Consider the following 7,500-nt stretch of genomic DNA (forward strand, 5'->3'; position numbering starts at 1 on the left):
AAGAGAATCGTAAATAAATAAGATAAATAATGAATAAATATTAATTCAGTAACAGGATGATATATTCCTGAAAAAGTTTTGTCTTTTATCAAATGCGTATGAGGAAGAGGGCTCTACGCGCCTTTAGTAGCTTTAGAATCGTAACTCTCTACAGTATTCTTGGGGATATTGTTTGGTAGTGGAGCAGAAAAAATTCCTCTTACTTGAAAATAAACAAATAAATAGATAAATATAGCAGAATGTGTTTTGAACACTTACAATTCATGCCCAGTTTCAGTAAAAAAAAAAATGCAAGAAAATTCCTCCTCCTTATGAAAAATAAATGAATAAATATATAAGCAAATAGAGCAGGAAGTGTTTTGAGCAGTTACAATTTGTGCCCAATTTCAGTAAAAAAAAAAAAAAAAAAAAGCAAGAAATTTCCTTCTCCCTAAAGTAAATAAATAAATGAATAGATAGACAAATAGAGCAGAAAGAGTCTTTAGCACTTACAATTTATGCCCAGTTTCAGCAAAAAAAAAAAAAAAGTGCTTGAAAATTCCTCCTTCTTAAGAAAAATAAATGAATAAATAAGTAAATGAATCGTTTGTGCATATTCCTTACTCTATAAGGCACATGTTATACTTGTCTTATTTTTGAGATTGATATTTTCTTCCCTAAAACGTCATATTATGTCTTGTTAGCTGAGAGCACTGATGATGGATCTTTTGAATTCAAAAGTCCAGCCATCGTCAACCAATTCTATAGATCTGCTCACATTTGGAATATGCTTCTGTATGGTCACAATATCCCATTAGAGACATTGATAGATCGAAAAGAATGCAGTGAGGGGCCACAAAAGTCAAACCGATTACAGGTAACATTGTAACGAAAATCGCTTTAAACATTTTAACTTACGCTCTCCTGAACACTGCCGCCAGTGAGTTAGAACAAGGTCATGGTTCATTAAATTCCACACTACAAAGTCACCTGTAAGGGGCACCGTCCTAGCCTCCTTATATGAAAGAATTCGCGACGTTAATCCGAATCCCTTCCATTGAAAAGGAGGACTCGCGGAAGTTGATACGAGAGATAATGGTCTCAAGCTGTCAAGACATAGAACCTGTGCGTAGGTAGGAACAGTTTTGTTAACCACATTGTCAATAAATAGAATACGCACCTAGCCGAAGCCATTAAATTCAAAACAGATAAATACTTTTTATTTTCATCCGGTATTGATACGGGCAGAAAGGTCTTCCATTGACATATTTTATCATTGTAATTCATTCTTCATTGCTGTTTAGTTTCGCTTTGTGCTATTAAAGTTGTAACTTAATACAGTAGAATATCGAAGTGTACGATAAGAGAGAGAGAGAGAGTATGTATGAGGTCGTATTTGTGATAAAATGTTCTTGTGTTTCTTAAACTGCACTTTATCTTTCAATAACAATCTCAATGTAGTATAACTCCAAGTATGCTTTGTGTGAGAAATATTTCATTTTACTATATCGAACGTGGATCGGCAGTTTGTCACTTTTATTATGATTTTTATTTATCAAACAGCTAATACACCAGAAGGTACCTATCCACTCTCCTGAACTGCCTCATGTACGATAAAATGCAGGTCTATAGATTGTTTAGTACTTGGTAACACACAAATATTACAACGACATATATGTGCTGCGGGACCTTGGACTAGAGCATAGAGGGTCGGTTGGTTCTCTTGATAACACTAGTGACATGGTTCACTGCCATTGTCTAACCACCACCACCATCAACACCATCACCAACAACAAAAATGACAACAACAATAGCAACAACAGTAATAACAACAACAACAGCAACGACACCAACAGCAACAAAAACAAAAACAGTTACAGCAGCAGCAACAACCAACAACAACAACGCCGACAGCAATAGCATCAACAAACAACAAGAAAAACAACAGTAACAGCAACAACAACAGCAACAGCAACTACAACAACAACAATAACAACAACAACGACGATGATATAACATATAGGTGTGTTACTATAGACTAGGTGACATAGGGAGAATGATGCGGGGTTTAGCTTTAGCCCTTTATTCTGATTAAGATATGTGTGCGTCGACCTAAGGACGGACGTGGCGTGGTCCCCAAGTAGGGGATCGACCGCGAAAGCCTAGTGACGCGCTACAAAGGGCAGAGGTCGGACTGACTGAATGGCCTGCCCGCTCGGGGCAGGCAGTATATATACAAGGGACCGACCTGACACCAGACCAGACGCGACCTAATTGCGGTGACCCTTTCTGGCCTTTCCGACCATTGACTCAGATCAACTACCACACAACTCTACCATATATAAACTTGCACTTTACGCACAAGCATGCTTGTGGGGTACATGTACACCACAACGATGACGACGACGGCGGCGACGGCGGCGGCGTGATCAGTAATAGAAAGTGAACTATAATACATTTAAGCTTTATTTCCTGTCCATTACAGTCATTAAACCCTTTGTTATGACGATTCCATTTAAAAAATTTATTTTCAATATCAAAATTTTTCATTTAGCTTAGGAAATGACTGAAGTGAGGGAATTAAAGAAAAAAAATTAGACGTTGTGTTCACAGTAATTAATACCGTAAGCAGAATTGCATTTCTCTGGGTTTACATGTGCACTCGCGATGTGTAGATAATATTTGATGATACGTTTAAAAAAACATGGACGCATGTAAATGTTTCTTGGCATAATGGTGTCACGTAGGATATTTTGTTATTTTAAATGATTAAAAATTTATAACAGTATATATACAAGACATCAAAGGTACCTCAAGGAAATGCAAGAAATTAAGATTTAATGAAGGTAATTGCACAAGACATCAAGGATGTAGTTTGTACGTGCTCTTAGACCAGTCTTTCCAGCGTGGGAGACCAAGGATTTTGTGTTAACCCTTGAAGACCTCATGTCTTCATGAAAGCCTCTGCATTGGCGAACATCAAAGGGTTTCAGTTGGTTTAAAAAGAGCCTCTGATTGTTAGACAGCTGATAAACACTCATGATTGATCCTTAAATCCACTTCTCACGTTTATAGATTTAGATCTAGCCTATATCAGACAGTTATATTAATGTTATTAAAAGGTCTCTGGATGCTAGAGAGCTCAGCTTACAGGTTTATCCATAGCATTCCGTTTTAACACCAATTGATTAAACGTGGTCTGTCTTAAAATGAGATTAGGGGACCATGCGGGGCTCGCATAACACACAACTGACCTTATCCTTTGTTTGTATACTATTAGTATTATTGAGATATTGTGGCAAGTTGAGAAAGATGGAAGAAGAAGTCACGAGTCTAGATCTAAGTTCCGAGTTTATTCCTGACCGGTGTCGCTTTACGCTTATTCAGAGGAAGCGTAAAGCGAAATCGATCAGGAACAAACTCAGACCTTAGATCTAGACTCGTGACTTCTTCTTCCACCTTTCTCAACTGTAGTAGTAGTTTCTTTGTTTCGTCCAAAGTTGTTCCTGCAATTGGTTCAATCACGTTAGGTCTAGGTGTGTATTTATTCTTCATATTTGTAATGTGTTGTTTGAATGACATGATGTGTTGTATGTTACGCCAGAATCTTGGGTGTATGTATGTGTTGAATGAGTGTTGTTGATACAGAGGCGTTGTATTTATTTGTGTTTCACTGTCCAATTGGTGAGAAGTGTGACTGTAGATTTGGTTAGGGTTATTTTGAGCGTATTTGAAGTGAACCAGATGTTGAGTGTGTCGAGGTATGGTTGTAGTATTTTTGCAGCTCTGCGTTATGATGCGTTCAAGTAAGTGTTATGTCGTCTGTTGTTGGATGTAGGTAAATCGTGCATGTATAGGTTAAAAAATGTGGGGGATAGAACTGAACCCTGTGGTACTTCGCTCTTAAAGTTTTTGGGGTGTGATGATTACCCATTATATGAAGCACAGGCATTTTTCCCTGCTAGATGATTGGCCAGTTATCTTTGGTATTATTGTCCATGTCTGTCTTAGATATCTTTTTATCAGATTGTGACGGGGGATGGCACTGAAAGCTTTATTAATGTCTAATGTTTCAAGAAGTGTTCTGTGTCGGGGCTTATCTGAATTGATGCCATCTAAACCTTTTTGTATGAAGTTGACCAGAAAATTGTTTGTAGATTGTAGCGGTCTAAAACCGTGTTGTGATTGAGCAAGGAGGAGTTATGTGGCGTGACGAGTTGTAGTATGAGGCGTTCTACGACTTTGGAGAGGGTGCAGAAAAGTGTGACTGGGCGTTGTGATGTTGGAACTCTTGGGTTTAGGAATGGTGGTGATTTTCCCATGCTTTCAGATACCGTGTATAGTGTTAAGGGCCATTTACACGGTCGAACAGTTTGACAAACCCGGCTTGTCAGGCAAGTGTTTGAAGTGATGTTTGACCGTGTGAATGGGGTATTTGGTCGTCAAACACGTTTGTCGAACGTGTTTGACAGCCAAATACCCTATTCACACGGTCAAACATCACTTCAAACACTTGTTTGACAAACCGGGTTTGTCAAACCGTTTGACCGTCTAAATGCCCCTTTAGTGGGTGGTTCCACGACGAAGGGGCTAACACAACAAGAACAACCACATTGTTAATGTAGCTGTGTGCTCCCAAAGCCGTCAACATTATGATAGGTACGCATGAGCAAAGACATGTCGGTGGAGTAAATGGCTGTAGTATTCTTCCTCTCTCTCTCCCTTCTCTCTCTCTCCCTCCCTCCCTCTCCCCCTCTCTCTCTCTCTCTCTCTTCTCTCTCTCTCTCTCTCTCTCTCTCTCTCTCTCTCTCTCTCTCTCTCTCTCTCTCTCTCTCTCTCTCTCTCTCTCTCTCTCTCTCTCTGTCTGTCTGCCTGTCTGTCTCCCCCTTCTCTCTCTCTTCCTCCCGTTCTCTCTCTCTGTCTCCCCCTTCTCTCTCTCTCTCCCTCCTACTCTCTCTTTCTCTCTGTCTCTCTCCACTTTTCTCTGTCCCTCTCTTCTAGTCTTCTCCCTTATTGAAGTCTTTTTCACGATTATTCCCTTTCTTTTTCGCTGTCTTTTAGTTTCTGCTCACTCTCACTCTCTATCTCCCTCTCTCTAGTTATACTCAACCTCTCTCACCCTCTCAATATCCTCCATTCGTTTTCTCTCATGCTATCTCTCTCTCTCTCTCTCTCTCTTTCTCGCTCTTTTTTTTTTTTTTTTTTTTTTTTTTTTTTTTTTTTTTTTTTTTTTTTTTTTTTTTTTTTTTTTTTTTTTTTTTTTCTTTTACGTGGACGGCATCCTGAGTAAATCGGACCAATGACGGAAAAGATTTGGATATTAAGGTTAATAGTTTTGATGGATATTCCACCAGGTCAGATCAAGTGAGTTATAATTCCTCGTTTGGGAAATTCGCTCCCGCAGGCTAAGCGATAAGTAAATCTTGCTGAAATTATTGATATATGAAGTGAGCATTAGAATAAATTAGTTCCAAATCCTTTAAATCACGGGTGGGAATTGGCGGAGTTCATATCTAAACCTCAAATGACGAAGTGGCAGAAAGGTATCCTATGGTCAATCAAGAAGGATAGAAGAGGATGTTGCATTTGTGTGCCCTTGCATCAGAATTGCAGAAATTCCTCGTGTGTCTGGAGTCCATAAGAACATAAGAATAAAGGAGACTGCAAGAGACCATAAGGCCTACACTAGGCAGCTCCGTATCATCACCACCTGTCATCCCCATCCATAAAGTTGTCTAATCGTTTTTCAAAACAACTGATAGTTTCAGCGCTCACTACTACATGGTTACTAAGTTTATTCCATTCATCAACCACACTTAGTAAACCAATTCTTGCCAATTTCCTTATTAAATCTAAAATTTGTCCAGTTTATACCCAGTTTATACAAGTATACATATTACCATGGAGATAAAGGAACGAATAGCATCCTGAGGAGAGCAACAGCATCAAGGGAGGAGGTAATGGAAACTACAGACGATAAAGGAACTAAGGGAGGGAAATGGAAGAAGTGTACGTGTGAAGGGCCATTCACACGGTCAAACGATTTGTCAAACCCGGTTTGTCAAACAAGTGTTTGAAGTGACGTTTGACAGTGTGAATGGGATATTTGGTTGTCAAACGTGCCTGAAAACCAAATACCCCAGGCACACGGTCAGACATCACTTTTAGTATTTGTTTGACAAACCGGGTTTGACAAACCGTTTGACTGTGTGAATAGCCCTTAGGAGGGATGGGTGGAGAAGAGGGACGTGGACAAATAAAATGGTGGCGGGGGATGTGAATGCATGGCAAGAAACAGCAAGCCAGGGTAAAACCATAAGAATATAAAGAGGAGACTGTGTGAAATCATAAGAATATAAAGAGGAGACTGTGTGAAACTATAAGAATATAAAGAGGAGACTGTGTGAAACCATAAGAATATAAAGAGGAGACTGTGTGAAACCATAAGAATATAAAGAGGAGACTGTGTGAAACCATAAGAATATAAAGAGGAGACTGTGTGAAACTATAAGAATATAAAGAGGAGACTGTGTTAAACTATAAGAATATAAAGAGGAGACTGTGTGAAACCATAAGAATATAAAGAGGAGACTGTGTTAAACTATAAGAATATAAAGAGGAGACTGTGTGAAACCATAAGAATATAAAGAGGAGACTGTGTGAAACCATAAGAATATAAAGAGGAGACTGTGTGAAACCATAAGAATATAAAGAGGAGACTGTGTGAAACCATAAGAATATGAAGAGGAGACTGTGTGAAACCATAAGAATATAAAGAGGAGACTGTGTGAAGACTAGAAAATGAATGTGGAAGGCAGAGGTGGCTATACTGAAGTTGAGGGAATGAATGATAACGAGGTGGATGGGTATTGTGATGGACCTTGGGTAAAAGGGGAGTCTTTTTAGCAAGAAAGGGTGAAGTCAAGAAATACATGTGATTGGAAAACGGTTCTGAATGGATTATGAATTAATGCGGTTCTATAAATTATTGAGTTTATGAGGTAGGAAGATTTCCAAGTAAAACTATGGCTACACTAGCCAATGGAATGGTTGAATTCCAAAGTTTGCATTCGTCCGGATTATAAATTAATGCGGCTCTATAAATCATTGAGTTTATGAGGTAGGAAGATTTCCAAGTAAATATATGGTTGCACTAGTCAATGGAATGTTTGAATTCCAAAGGTTTGCATTCGTCCATCCCTAAACGAGGGGTTGGACGCGAGTTCACAACATTACCGTTTAGAGATATTCCCCCTCGGTCATGTAACAGGGGCTAAATTATGCACCACCTTCTATCTAGAATAGGGAACTCTCATTGGCCGAGTTTACGCTGTGACAATATTTCAAACATTTTACTCCAAATAACTTCGAACGACTCGCGATCTATCTAAATAGTGTATATTTGACGATCTTTGAATCTCTCTCTCTCTCTCTCTCTCTCTCTCTCTCTCTCTCTCTCTCTCTCTCTCTCTCTCTCTCTCTCTCTCTCTCTCTCTCTCTCTCTCTCTCTCTCTCTCTCTC

Source organism: Oratosquilla oratoria, chromosome 20, assembly GCF_046742065.1.
Source record: "Oratosquilla oratoria isolate Oo_2021 chromosome 20, ASM4674206v1, whole genome shotgun sequence".
NCBI classification, from domain to species: Eukaryota; Metazoa; Arthropoda; class Malacostraca; order Stomatopoda; family Squillidae; genus Oratosquilla; species Oratosquilla oratoria.